At 40.7% G+C, this 15172-nt stretch overlaps 1 protein-coding gene across 1 annotated transcript in view; it reads right to left on the bottom strand.

Moving 5' to 3' along the window:
- Atf7ip (activating transcription factor 7 interacting protein) overlaps positions 1–10806 on the bottom strand; it is an 87060-nt gene extending 76254 nt beyond the window's left edge. Inside the window, exon 1 of the mRNA XM_021644286.2 lies at positions 10322–10806. The gene's annotated coding sequence lies outside the window, so the exon portion shown is untranslated. The remainder of the gene's footprint in view (positions 1–10321) is intronic.
- Positions 10807–15172: the final 4366 nt, after the last annotated feature.

The following is a 15172-nucleotide window of genomic DNA, read 5'->3' as shown; positions in this document are numbered from 1 at the left end:
TAGTGACGGTCTCCTGACCTGCCTTTCTCCTCTCGGGGCCCATCGCCCAAACCTGGTACATCAGCTCTCAGGATCTTCACATCCTATCTCTCTGCATTTGCCACACTTCAATACTCTCTTCAGAGACCACAGAAAACTAGAAACTGCATCTTACTTTGTCTTCCATTTGAATATCATTTTTCTATCCAATAGTACAAAACTATGTCTTCAATAAACAAGATGTTGAGACTCTTAATTTTGTTTCTGACACAAAAATCTCAGAAAAGTGTGCATTTTGTGAACCTTCATTTGTAGGGTATCTTTTCTTCCTAATTTTCTCCTACAAGACTTCAGTTCAAAGTCCAATGTGGTACAGACGCCTTTTTTAGAGCACATTCCAGCAAGGACTGCAGTGTCTACTGTCTGCATAAAATAGTGAAACAGCTATAGAAATACTGCTTGCTTTTTCAAGTATTTTTATTATTATTATTATCATTGTGTGTGTGTGTGTGTGTGTGTGTACACGTGGCCACAGCTTGTGCACGGTATCAGGGGACAACCTCCAGGGGTCGTGCTCCCCTCCCACAGTTTCAAGAACAGAACTCAGGTCAGGCTTCTGAAGCACTCTGAGCCATCTTCCAGGCTGGTTTTCTCTTAATTAGAATATAATGTAACACTATGACATTTTCAAATGTAACTTAACTACTTGTTTTTAAATTCTACTAATACTTCTAAGTCTAACACAGCTTGACTTAATAGTGTCACAAATCATCTTTGAGGAAATTTTAGATGAGATCACTTGTAAGAAGCCCCATCATTTACCTGTAAAAATAAATGACCTGGAAAGAATTTTTAATATTGGAAAATAGTTCCAGTACAATCTCATATTTAGTCCCTTTCAAACAGAAAGTAGCATGCTTTGCCACAGTCTTCTCATTTAATTATTAGAGTGATGCAGGCATGTCCAAACTACAACCTGCACAGTCAGGCTGGCTCAGAATCCAGTCTAATGCATTTGTAAATGACAATGTCATGTTGCAATGTCAAAAGTCTAGACAACTCTGAGAGTGTTACAATCACCAACTTTATGTCCAAAGAATATAATCATTTGCCAGGAATTACACAAGTAGTAATGAGGGAGGGAATTAAAAGAATTAACTTGAGTCAACTACTATATTTTTTAGTCATCACAGTAGTGGAATAAGGATGTGTGTGTAAATAAAAACCACTTAAAGTGTTACTGTATTTTGGTAGACTGTTCCATTCATTCAGTTATGACACACTACACAAATTATTGTTACACAGCTTAAAACAAACAGACATAAAGGGCACGAAGGTACAAACTAGATCTCCTGCTTCACTTGCTTTTCTGGGTTCTAATTCAAAACATAACTTTGCCTTTTCCCTGACTTATTTCTTAGGTACTAACCAAAATCCTACTTTTTGGAGACCCTGCCCCTCCCCTGTAACAATTACAGAACTCCATTGCTGAGCCTGCTTACTTCTTGGACCCTACTTCAAAAGGCAAGCATCTCTCTTTCTCCTTATCTCAAAAATGTCTGATCCAAGACATTTTTGAGGAGCCCACAAAAATTACTCACCCAAATCACACTAGAGAAAACTTTAAATTTATCTAAATGTAGATATTTCGATTAATTTCATCTATATATTACATTATGCAGTAAGTCTAAAAAAAGGAACTCAACCAAGCCTTTCACATGGAAGACAGAAAGCAAATACCAAAAAAATATGCTAAGCCACACATTATGCATCAAGAAGAAAACTATAAAACCTATTATATATGAAGGAAAGAAGTTGTACTTTTAAGGCCAGAACAGAATAGTACAAGCAGAAAATGAAAAACAGAAGTTAATATAAGAAATGAAAATTTCAACCAGATAATAGTGGTGCACAACTTTAATCCCAGAACTTGAAAAGCAGACACAGGCAGATCTTTGAGTTCAAGGCCTGGACTACAGAGAGAGTTCCAGGACAGCCAGGGGCTACACAGAGAAACCCGTCTAAAAAAAAAAAAGAGAGAGAGAGAGAAAGAAAGAAAGAAAAAGAAAAAGAAAGAAAAACTTAAAAAAAAAGATGAACTACTTAAGCAAAAGACAAAATATAAATACAAAGAAAATGGAGTTAAGAGTATATCTACACAAAAATTCAAAATGGAAGAGTCAAATGACAGGAGAAAGACATAACCAATGAAATCATTTTTTAAAACTTTCCAGTGTGCACTAATGAGCACTTGCTTTCTGTATACAATCTTCCATTAAACAAAGGAAAAAGACTTCAACCTAGACTTCTATACCCAGCCAAACTATCAATCAAACACTAAAATATCAAGGACAGTTTTCTGACATACATATTTTAAAAAAACTCACATATCCTATAAAAATAAAATTAAAATTACTACATATTATAGCTTATTCCTCCTCTTCCTCAGAGACAAAGTCAATCAAAATGTGTGGCATATGGAAAACAAGGGTTCTACAAGAAAAAGAAGCACCATAACATTGAACAAAAGTTGATTAAAGTTAAATATAAGAGAGGCCAAAGAGACTTACTGTGACATAAAGGAGTGTCATTAACTTCATGAACCAACATCTGTATCAAGGAACTAGATCAGGATTTTTATGGTAGTATTAATACAAAGCAAACAACTTTGTAAAAGCAGTTTTTAATGTTGACAAATTTATTCAGAAAGACCTATGATTAATAAGCTAAATTATTAGAAAAATTTTATGAGTAGTTCTGTAAAAAAATACTGTTCAAAGTAATTAAATACTGCATAAGGTAAGTCTGTCTGTTTTTGTTTTTTTAATTGGGGTGGGAAGCAGAAGCTAGCCCACACCACACCTTATATGTGGAGGTCAGAGGGCAATCTGCAGGAGTCACTTCTTTCCTTGCACTTTGTGGGGCCAGGAATTGAACTCAGGTGACAAGGTTTGACAGCAATCTGCTTTATCCACTGAGGTATCTCACAGATCATCTCTTACTTTTTATAAATCAGTTTGTTTGCAGTAAGAGGCTTTATGTTGGTGCCACAGTGGTGAACACAGTTACCTTTAATGATAATATGCTTTCTGGACCAGTGAGACAGCTTAGCAAGTTAAAAGCACTTGCTCCTAAAGCCAAGAAAGTTCAATCCCCAGAACTCATAATGAAAGGAGAGAACTACCTCGAAAGTTGTCCTCCACTTGGGACCACACACATGAAATAATAATAATATATTTTAATCTTTACAGAATCTACTTTCCTAAATCAAATTTGTATCCATGACCACAATGAAAGTGTTACAGTTAATAAATCTTACATTTAGTGTGACAGCAAACAACGAAACCATCTCAAGTGGAAAAATGACTCAAAAGAAACCAATTTAGTATCTCTTCTGCAAGTTATATATTTCAAGCTTAAACCTGACAGTCTAGGAATATTGATGTATGAGAATTTTTGAGAACAATATAACACACTACCACGGTAGTTTTAACAGATCTCATTCAGCTCAATCAGACGGCTCTTGATTCCTAATGATGTATCTATCAAAAGCTGATAAAGCTGATAAAATGCCTGGCCAGAAGTATCTCGTTAGAGCTAATTCAAGGGTCTTACTAAGGGTCTGGCACAGTAGCACAGGCCTGTAATCACAGCATGTGGGAGATGAAGTCAGGAGGACTAGGAGTTCAAGATTACCCTCAATTGTCCTAGATGTAGTGTAGGTCAGCCTGGCCTCAATGAGAACCTATTTCAAATCATCAAAAATCAAAAGAATCATAAAATTCAATTAACACACATAATAGTTGTATCTATGCATTAAGTGGCAGAGCCTGCTTAGAAGTATGAGATATAGAGAAACAGAATTCTCTGTCTGCCTCAAGAATAACTTTCTAGCCTGGTTCGGTGGCTCCCAGCCTAAAAGGTTGAGGCAGGAAGGCTGCTGCCAAGAGTCAGCTTGTCTTTCACCTCAGCCTCCCAAGTAACCAAGACTACCAGGGAGTGAATTACTGTGCCATAAACCTGCCTTAATTTTGGCTGACCATATCCAGCAAATTCTATAATCTTTCCTGATGAATGGAGAAAGAGAAGCTTTGCATCCTAAGCTTTTCTATAAAAAATGAAGGAGACAGAGAATGCTGTATGGGTCTAGTCCCTAGAACACATTACTTCACCCCTAATTTCAGCAATGATGACTGCTTAAAGAAATGTGAGCACGGCCGCAAATAAAATTACTATTGGAAAAAAAATCATTTTTTTTTCATCATAAGAGGTTCAGTGTAATCTAGTAACCGTAATAATATGGCTTTGTTTAGTTTTTACTTAATGCGTCAGTCCTAAAACAAGATTCTCACACAAAAATTTATAAATAACTTTTCTAAATGTTTATATATTCCTTTTGAGTTCATTATCAAACCTATTTTTTTCTAAATTACTTTTCAATACATTTTAATTCTACTCTATAGTCAACTATTGCCCAGAAGGACTTAAAAACTGTACTGTATGTTTCTGTGCGAGGAGTATGTGCCCCGGCACAAATGGAGTCAGATAACAGCGTGCATCTGTTAACGCCTTCCCACTTCAAGTGGGCTCCAGGGGTAGAACCTAGGTCACCAAGCTTGAAGAGCATGTGCCTGAACATGCTAAGGCCTTAAAGGTTTTATCAAGTGTGTGTGTGTGTGTGTGTGTGTGTGTGTGCGCGCACGCATGTATGCATACATGTGAGTGCAGGTGCCCAAAGAAGTCCAGTCTCCTGGAGCTGGAGCCACAGGCAATGGTAAGCACCTGATGGAGGTGGTTTTAGGAACCACGCTTGGGTCCTTTGCAAGAGTAACATTCTCTAACCACGGAGCCATCTCTCTAGCCCTACTATTGTACCACATAGATGTTCAATCTATTTCCAGGGAAAGTAAGGATGGCAACAGAGCTCCGTATAAGAGTATGTATGTGGCCCTAGGTTTAACACCCAATACTGCAAAAATAATTAACATAAAAGCCAAATAAAGGAAAACTGCATTGAGACCAGTTTCCCAAATCACAATAAAAAAAAACCACAATAGTTCTTTAATGTATTCTAATTTGTTTTAAGAAAATGCTGAAGGTGCGATGACAGAGGCAACTGCATCTCTGTGAGTTCGAGGCCAGCCTGGTCAAAGTCTAGGACAATCTAGGACAGTCAAGGATACACAGAGAAATACTGTCTCATGAAAATGGGAAAATACCTTTGTTCTTTTTGTCTTTCATTTACTTGTTTCATTTTTGAATATTTATTTTACATCTCATGTTACCCCGACTATACTTGAAATTATTAAGTAACTGACAATAACCTTCAATTTCTGCTACCCCTGCCTCCACAGTGCTGGGGTACAGGTGTTCAAGATTACACCTAGTTTTATGCAGTGTTGGGGATCAAATCCAAGACTTCATGCACACTAAACCAGCATTCTGCCAACTCAGCTACATACCCAGCCCCATTTCCAACTCTTAAATCACTTAAATCTGATAAAGGAAGGAGACAATTATAGAAACATAATAATTAATTAGAAACACAAATAATTAATTGCATCATTCCATCTTTACTTAAATCTTTACTCATTTTTGTTTTTCAGCTGGACTTTAGGATCTAAGGTAAGCAAAGTAGAGAGAATAACGCATGAGGATGACGAACTCAGACCGAGCTATATGCCACTACCTTGTCTCAAAGCCTGTCCTTAATCAGCCTTCAGAAGGCAGAGAGACTGGATCTCTGTGAATTTGAAGCCAGCCTGAAGGTTACACAGAACGACTGTCTCAAAAACAAAACGGTAACAACAAAAACACAAGAAGACAAGGCAAACAAAAGCGGTTAGGGGATGAAGCTCAATCAGCAGAGAGCTTGCCCAGCACGCAAGAAAGCTCTGGGTTCGGTCTCCAGGACATGACGATGCATGCCTATACCACCAGCATGCAGGAGGTGGGACAGAGAGGAGGAGGAGGGAAGCAAGGAGGGTAGGAAGAGAGAGCAGATCAGAAGAAAGAAAGGAAAAAAGAAAAGAGGGGAGGAAGAACAGAAAAGAGAGAAGAAAACATGGGGGTGGAAGAGAAAGAAAAAAGAAATGAAGAAGAAAATGACAAGTTCTTGTTCCTAACGTGCACTGTGACTCCCTGTACTGTGTCCAGATGCCGACCTTCACAGTGCTCCGAATCACACGTCCTTCTCTAGGGGCGCTTCTGTCACAGCTTAAGAAAACAAACGCTACAATCTAACCAGAAACTGAAAAGATCTAAGCCAAGGTCAAAGGTAACATTAAAAAGTAAGTCTGCTCGGGGTTGGAGAGATGGCTCAGCGATTAAGAGCACTGGCTCTTAACCAGAAGTCTTGAGTTCAATTCCTGACAACCACATGGTGGCTCACAACCATCTATATAATAGAATCTGATACCCTCTTCTGTCATGCAGGCATACATGCAAATGCAGTATTCATATACATACATAAATAAATCTTAAAAAAAAAAGTAAATCTTGAAAAAGACCCAGAGGCAGGGTAAAATGCCAGCATAGTAACACTTGATATCTATTTCCCAGGTTCATTTTCACAAAGCCAGGAAGATTTTACTATTTGAGTTCTTTCTGTTGCTTTTCATGCTTTCCCAAGTTCAACAAAATAATATTTGGGCATTAACAAGACTCCTTTCAAAATAAAAAGATATAAAGTATAATTATGTCATTAGTAATTACTAACATACAAGTTGGGTGTGGTGGTACATGCCTTTGATCCCAGCTCTTGGGAGGCAAAGTCAGGAGGATCTCTGTGAGTTTAAGGCCAGCAAAAAATACATATAATTATAATGATAGTAATAAGTCACTGCAATCAACATAAAAAAATTTAATAAATGAACAAATGTATATAAATGTAGTCAACTGTATATAATGTATACAAATGTATAAAAAATGTATACATTACTGCTACCAGTAAAACTATTTTACATTATTATGCAATAAGGTTGGCTGTTTCCATCCTGGCCAAACACTGAGTAAATAATTTCAAAATTCCACCAATCAAAATAATAATAGTTGTATGTACTATAAAAGACTTTCTTTTGAAACATACTTTTCCAGCTTCTAATTTTTAACGGGCTTACTTTTTTATCAACATGTCCAAAAAAGAGAGAAATTTAGCCTTCTGCCCTCTCACAATTCATCCCTCTTATTGTCAACACTCAGAAAACAGTAAGATAGCATCTTACTGCAAGATCATAGAATCATAAGCTTTCCCAACATTTCCTAAAGCAGTACATTTTAGGAGTCTAGAGAACCCTATTCATGACTTTTTAAGTATGACTTTAAAATTCCTAAAACTTACTGCATAAAATTATATATGAAGATTATCATCACTCTGATTTAACCGAAAGAATCTAATGTTCATCTGCAAAACCACACATTAGCTAACACAACCATGAAAACAAGTTGTGGGTATTTCAATTAAATAAGATGCACACTATAAAATACATTCATATAGCATTCGAGTAAAGTGTATGGCACACTACAGCACCCTCCAGTCCCGAGGACCTTTGTTCCAACCCTAGGACACACACAAAAAGGTTGCATATAGTGGTCACCCTTGTAATCAACCGAGAAGCTGAAACAGGTAGATCCCAGACAGTCTAAGGGGTGAGCTCCGGGCAAAAGAGAGACCCTCTCTGCAACGATATAGAAACACTCCTGTATTCCTACACACACACACAATTATCAATGAAGAGAGAGCTAGGCTTGAAGTGGTGGTGCAAACCTTTAATCCCTACTGTAGTGAGACAGAGGCAGGGCAATCTCTGTGTGAGTGCAAGGACAGCCTGGTCTCCAGAAAAGCCAGGACTGTTTCACAGAGAAACCCTTTCAAACAAACAAAGTAGAGCTAGAGAGATGAAAGGACCTGTGTTCACAGCCCAGAAGCTACATAAAACCAGACATGGCAGTTCATGTTATCTGTAATCCAAGGGTTCTCACAGGAAGAGACAGCAGAATGTCCAAAAGCTCATCCTTACCTAGCCCGGTGAACACAATGCAAAGCAATTAAGGCATCCTGCCAAAGTAAGAAACAAGGACAGGTACCTGAGCTTAAGGTCCACACAGACACCAAGGCAGGAGCATGCCCATTCTCACATGAACACATACACAAGTTTCTGCACATATCCCACGCACAAAGATTATGTTTAAATAATAAAGTTCTAGAAGAAAATGAAATGGAAAATTCATCTCAAAAGATAATACTTTGACTGCAGAGAATCTATGGAATAAATCATAAATTAAAAAAGGCCTGTAATTCCAAACCAGGAACAATAAAGAGCACTTAACCCCAGCAGAACCAGGTAGATACGGTTCTACACACCAAGTTCTGGTCTGGGCTGGGCTACACAGGGAGAGTTTGCCTCAATAAATGAATAAATAAACTGAGTGACTGATTAACAAGATAACAAATTTGATGAGATTTTCGCTGTACATTATTATGTAATTATTAAAAGACAAATTTTAGAATACTAAAATGGGAAGATATTCATAATATAAAAGAGCAGAAACTGTGCCGGGGTATAGCTGAGCATCACAGTGCATGTTCAGCATGCCTGAGGCCCTGAATTTGATCCACAGCACCACCAAGATGGGAGGGGGAGGGTACAACATGAACAGGGCAGGAACTAAGTTAAAAATTACGCCAGGTGGTTTATGCCAGCACTTGGGAAGGCAGCAGATCAAAGGCAGCCTGACCTACAGCTGGGGTGAAGAAACCCTGGCTTAAAAACCTAGATAGATAGATAGATATTAAATAATAAGTATTTATATCCACCATGGAAAACAGTGAAGTCACAAAAATCACCAGTTAAAAGTGCCTAGTTGGAACAATTAACTTAATACTAAATCGTACGTAAGCTTAAAATATTTAAACATAATTAAGACTATTTAAAATAACTTTAAAATTATTTTTTATAATTCAAATAATTGTTTAAAAATAAAATTTTAATTATATAACTTGATCATTCCAGTGTGGTTTTTTTCCTAAATTATATATTTAAAATTTAAAAAACTACAATGGTTTTTAAATAATTTTGTAACTGCTACTTTGGGTAACCTAATTCTTACGTATTACAAACATATATACTATATACACACACAGCGCATCTGTCAAAGCTCGTTTAATCATCACAAAACTAAAGTTTCAAAATGTACTTGTTTCTGACAAAACACTAAAGAACAAACCATTGCAATCCATACAATTCATTAATTTTAGTAAACTTAAAATTATATTTACCCTCTAAGAAATATAATAGCAAACTGTCCCGTCAATACTGAAATTGTATATTATATTCTTCTAGTATCTCTTATCATCTTCAGCATTAACCCAAGACACAAACCCCGTGTATTCAAACAAAAACTTAAGTTTAGATATATGAACCAAAGTAACAGGAGTACAAATATGGGTGAGACGGAAGCATCTCAGAAGTATGACAGTCTCAAAAAATGCAAAACTGCCTTCATTGCGTTTTTACAAGGCACTAGGGGCTCAGGGCTCACATGATCAAATTTAGATCAAATTTAGACCTGTTACAGTGGAGAACAGAGGACTCACCCATGTCCCTCCACCCTGTGCCATATGTCACGGCACAGAAAACAAAACAAAAAAACAGCCCAAAGTGCATCTTCCAATTATATCGTATTATTGCTAACAGTATTTATTTTAGGTGACGACGACAGAACAAACGAACAAATACTATACGCAACAGCACTTCATTTGACAAGACGGATTCAAACTTGGGTTACATAATCAACCAAAAGAAAGCTGTGTATGTGCATGACAGATGAATTCTACAAAACCATTTGTAAGTTTTCAGACTAGCAGGAAACAAGTGGCAGAATAAGAAAATGTTAACTCATATGTATGTTGACCCAATTGTGCTACATAAACTGTAAATTTAGTGGCAGCACAGGGTTCACCATAACACGTCCATAGTTATTTTAAGACACTAAAACTAGAACACGTACAGCTAATTTTTGTTTATTTTATACTACAGTGTACATATTTTTTAATACTTTTTTTAATTGACTCAACCCATAGATGCCACAATGTAACTTGGGTTTTTGTTTTGTTTTTGTAAAATTCTCCATCAAAAAAAGATACCAGGCTTCACAGCTTGTATGTCACCACAAAATGATGAGAAAACGAGCCCATTAATAATTTTTAACAATCATCTAACTAAAGAAGTAAGAGAACTAAACCCATGCCAGGGTCAGGTACTTGGCAAACTGTTCAGGGGTAAAACTTCATTGACTTTGGAGAAAATATTAAAAAAAAAAAAAAAAGACATGAAGAAAATACCTGAGGAAACTGAGATTAAAACTTAACGAACTTGTACATCCTTTCCATGTCCGTCCCCCGACATAACATTTCAAAAAACAAAACAAAACAACAACAACAAAAAAGGGATAGGTTCGATTTTGCAGACACTGCACATGCAGGAGCGAACCGGCAGGAACGGGGTTAAAAATGCATTTGCAGACGTGCAGCTCCAGGAAATGCACTTCCCCCGAGGACACCGCTAGGTGCCGATCTGATCTCCCCGCGCGGAGCGGGGCTCCGGGAACCACTCAAGGCGCGCCGGGAGCCGGGAACCCGGGAGGCGGCCGGGGCGCGGGCTCCGCGGGCACCGGCGCGGCCAGCGCCGCGGGGAGGCGTCTCCGGCCGTCGGGGGCGGGGGCGGGACGCCGGAGGGCCGTCCGCCTCGCGGGACGTGGCCAGAGGGACGGGGCCAGGCCGCCTCGAGAGGGACGGAAGCCGGATCTAGAACCCGAATGGCGTCCAACAAGAACGCTGGCGCCTGAGCAGGGCACTGCGCCTGCGCAGCCACCGCCCGGCCAGCTGCTCCGCTGCAGCTCGAGCCCTACCCCAGACGATCACGTGCTCCCATGCAGCGCCCGCCCGCAGCTTCGCGACCGCGCAGGCGCACACTCGCCTCCCGCGGCCGCCATAATGCGGTCTTGACTCTTCCGAAACACAATAATTCTTGGGCCGACAGTGGTTAGCGCAGCCCCTGGCACTCGCGTATACCTTCGGGGGCGGGAGGTGAGGGACAGGGACCCGAGTTCCTTCCTACACAGCCGTCCCGCGCAGCCGTCCCGGGCGCTGCCGTCTCAGCCGTGCGCTCCACTCCGCCGCCTCCGCAGATTCAAAAACAAACCCGCTTCTCCCCTGCACGCGCCGGGGCCGTTATGCAAATAGGAGGGGGCGGAGCTCGGCGAGCGCACGGGGTACTCCGCCCACTGTGCCGCCGGCCAATGGGCGCGCGCGGTGCCTGTTCTCCATGCAAATCTCCTGGTTTTTTATTTGAATGAGCGCCTTTGGCCACGCCTCCTGCCTTGAAAATGAGAACCATTTCTGCGGTGGTGGCGCTGCGGGCTTTGCAATCGCGCCTGGAGGTAAATTTTCTTCCGTTGGCTTTTTCCTCCTCGAAGTGTTTTTTTGCCATGGACGTTCCTCAGTGGGCACCGTCTATGACACTGGAGAAAGAAAGTAGGTGAGTGCTTAAAAACCGAAAAACATTGTGCCATAAAGTCTAGAATCCTAAAGTATGATCATTTATTCAACATTTTATTTTAACTTTTATCTTTTTTGTATTGTTGAGGCACATTCATGCAGTTTACTCCAGTCATAGCCTTCAACTTGCCACACTGGTCCGGAATTCAAAGTCATTCCGCCTCTAACTCTCAAGTGTTGGTTACAGGTAACTTCTTTTTTTTTTCTTTCATTAAATGTATTAATCGACAGGTTGTGGAGGAAAAGCATCGTTTTCCCGGTAATCTGTCACAGCAAATACTACCAAGCACACCCTCACATGTCATACCTTAAATTCTCGTTGTCGCTGAAGCAGACATAATGATCACTGTTCAACCAAACTGAGAGAGCTAAGATGGAGAAAAGAATCTAAATGTGTTTTCCGCAAACCAGGGAGAGCCAGAAAAATATTAGGTGAAAAAGTTTAATCACTTGAAATGTAGAATTCTCCCTGAGAAGTATTTGTTCAGCAGTAACTTAAGCAAATGCCTATGTTCCAAAACTATGTCACGCGACTGTCAGTGCTGAGGAAGGGCGTTCTGGCATAGCCAGCTGTGATAGCACTGAGGAGGGTGAGGTAGCGCTTGAAGGGCTCAGGGCAACCTGGGGCCACGTGCTTCCAGATCATTCTGGGCTCAAGACTCTCGTTAAAGAAGCTCACGGCTTTAATTATTGGCTTCAGTCTGCACTTCAACCAGGGTGTTAAACAGGCAAAACCAAGGAATTGTAAAGTCAAGAATCATGGGATGACCCATCTTCCTCCTCAAGCCCCTCCCTCCCAAATGCCTTGGCGTCTGACATATTGCTGGACGTGTTTTTTTTTTTTTTTTCTTTTTTTTTTGGGGGGGGGGAGATTAGAAGAACTTTGGAATAAGCCATTGAGTGTTGAGAATTCAGTGAGCTGTCATGTAGGAGCTTGAGAGATAAGAATGCTGAGAGCAGTGCAGACAACATTTCAGACAGCGGCAAATATTCACGTCATTGGCGTGAAGAAGCGGTTTTGTCTCATCTGCTGGGGCTGAAGAACCAGCTGTAATTAACAAGGAACCAGAAGCACTAAAGTGACACCTTTGCTTTGCTGGCACAATGGATGCTGGTCAGCTGGGGCTGAAGAATCAGGCAGCATCACTGAGGTGAAATCTTTCGGGAAGTGTTTCCTCAGGGCCAGAACACGGAAGATTTGTTCCAGAGGTGGCCCAGGTTGTGCCGCCTCATCATGCTGTCGGCCGAACTTGGCAATTTTAAACTCACCCAGGTGAGCCTCCATGTAGTGTGGGAAATCATACTGAGGTGTTCCGGAAGAGCAAACAGTGCTCTTACCCACTGAGCGACTCTCCACCCACCTGCTACCTACTCCCCTTCTGCCTCATGATGGATCGTCTGAGACCAGCTCGTGCACACTAGCCTATCCTCTATAATTATTGATGTCAGTAGGGTCAGATTTCCTTCCTGAAGCCCAAGCAGCTCCAGATGTCCCTGGTCCTGTAGACCCAGGCCAGCTGCAGGGTGAAGGTCTCTCTAAGGCTGACTTCTCTGGGCCTCAGCCTTTCCCTGAGAAGAGGAAAGCAAGCGCCAGTCCAGATGAATGCAAAGAGATGCCAAACAGCCTTCTCGAAAACTCTGCAGTCTGCACACCTTGAACTGCGTACTTGGTTGCATGCACGGCATGAGCAAGAGTTGTGGGAGAAGTTCCAGGTTCTGAGTATTGACCACTGGTTTGCAGGAAGCCCTCAGGTTGTCCCTCAGGACGGTAGGCAACTGGGCGGCAACTGGGCAGCTCTTGGCTGTTTCCCTGGGTGACTGTATAAAAAGAGGAAGTGAAAAAAAAGTCTCTTGCAGGAGATTTGTACATTTCTGTGGTTTTGGTGGGGGAGAAGTATTCAAAGTTCTAATAAAATGTATGTTCTGAACCTGGGGCCTGAACAGACGCTATGGTTGACTAGAAGGGGCTTATTGTATGCTTTTAAATTTTTATTGCTATGACCAATTTTGTGCAGGATTTCCCTACGTTTGTTTTAGTTTCAAGGTTCGTGTTTATTTATGGCCTTAATCGAAGTTGAGGTGGCTTGTTTCATTGTCTACTCATAAGCCACATGCCCAGCCTTCTCTTCCTTCTTCTTTTTTGTTTGTTTTTGTTTTTGTTTTGTTTGCTTGCTGGCTTGCTTGACCTTTGTTTTTTCCCCCTTTTAATTTTTGGAATAAGACCTACCAACTTATCTAAGCTGCATTGAACTCACGTAAGTCCAGACAAGCTTCAAACTTGAAATCCTCCTGCCTCAGCCTCCCAGGTGTCTGGGGTTACAAGCACGTGCCACGAGTCCCAGTGAGTTGAATTTTTTTGTCTGTAGCATCAGGTTCTGTACTTCATATTCTGCTTGTAGATCCCAGTTTTCCATGGGTTATAATATGACCATTTGCCACTTTATGTAATAAACTGCCATTTTATTACTGGTAGCAGTGTCACTACTCTTTTACGTTTAGGCAAGTCGGAGAACCAAATTTAAAGTCTCACTGTCATGCTTCTGTTTCCCTGGACCCACCAGTTGTACCTCTAAGGGTTTGGTAAGAAAATTGGACACCCTCATGAGTTCCAAGGTTAAGAACTAATTCCTTTAAGAACTGATGAAATCAAGCCATCCATGAGGGCTAGTTAGAAAAAAAGGGAAGGAGTCACCAATTCATTAATCAGAAACATAGTGTACATTCTTTGCTGAAGTGACATTGCAAAGGAGATGTATTGCCTCTGTTTAGTTGTTACCACTCCTCCTGTGAACAGTCATGTTTCTGTTGGTTGTTTGTGATCATGGTTGGTGAGCCAGGTTTCGCAGCTAAGAGAGCTAAAGGTGAAAGGAAAGAGAGAACGTGACCCAGAAACTGCCAACCTCTCTGTTACCACATCTCAGTAGAGGAACTGGTAGTGTTTTGCTTCTGCCTTCCAAGTTTCATCAGATACTCTTCTGGTGGGCCTACCACTGAAAAGTGTAGGGAGCGAACTTAGCAATTCATGACTCTAGACTGAACAAGTTGAACAGGATCTAACCACAAGTACTTCACAACTGACCTGATTTCACTGCCCAGACACTAGGCGTTTACTTATGAATCAGACCAATCTGATCATAGTTACACTGCCTCACTTGGTACTTCTTTAAATTCTTAAAGGCTCCTCTGTTTGAGGTTACTGTATGTGTGCTTGGAAAAATAAGCAGCAGAAACTAGCTGTGCTTACAAGGACTTCAGAGCACTGTGGTGATTTGAATGTGAGCCCTTATAGGCTCATATATTTGAATGCTTGGTCCCCACTTACTGGAACTGTTTAGGAAGGATGGGAAGGTGTAAACTGTTGGAAGATGTGTGTTGTGAGGGCTGGATTTTGAGGCTTTGAAACCCTGCAGCCATCTCCAGTGCAGTCTCTGCTTCCTGTTTTTGAACAGGAGTGTGTGCTCTCAGCTGCTGCTCCAGCACAGTGTCTAACTGTCTGCTGCCTGGCTCCCTACTGTGACAGCAATGGATGGATATCCTTCTGAAACCATAATTAAATGTTTTCTTTTACTAGTAGCCTTGGTCATGGTGTTTTAGCACAGCAATATAGAAGTTCCTAAGACAGCTGCTGTGGTGCTT

The sequence above is a fragment of the Meriones unguiculatus genome, chromosome 5 (assembly GCF_030254825.1).
Source record: "Meriones unguiculatus strain TT.TT164.6M chromosome 5, Bangor_MerUng_6.1, whole genome shotgun sequence".
Taxonomy (NCBI): domain Eukaryota; kingdom Metazoa; phylum Chordata; class Mammalia; order Rodentia; family Muridae; genus Meriones; species Meriones unguiculatus.
This window is presented reverse-complemented; position numbering and strand designations above follow the sequence as displayed.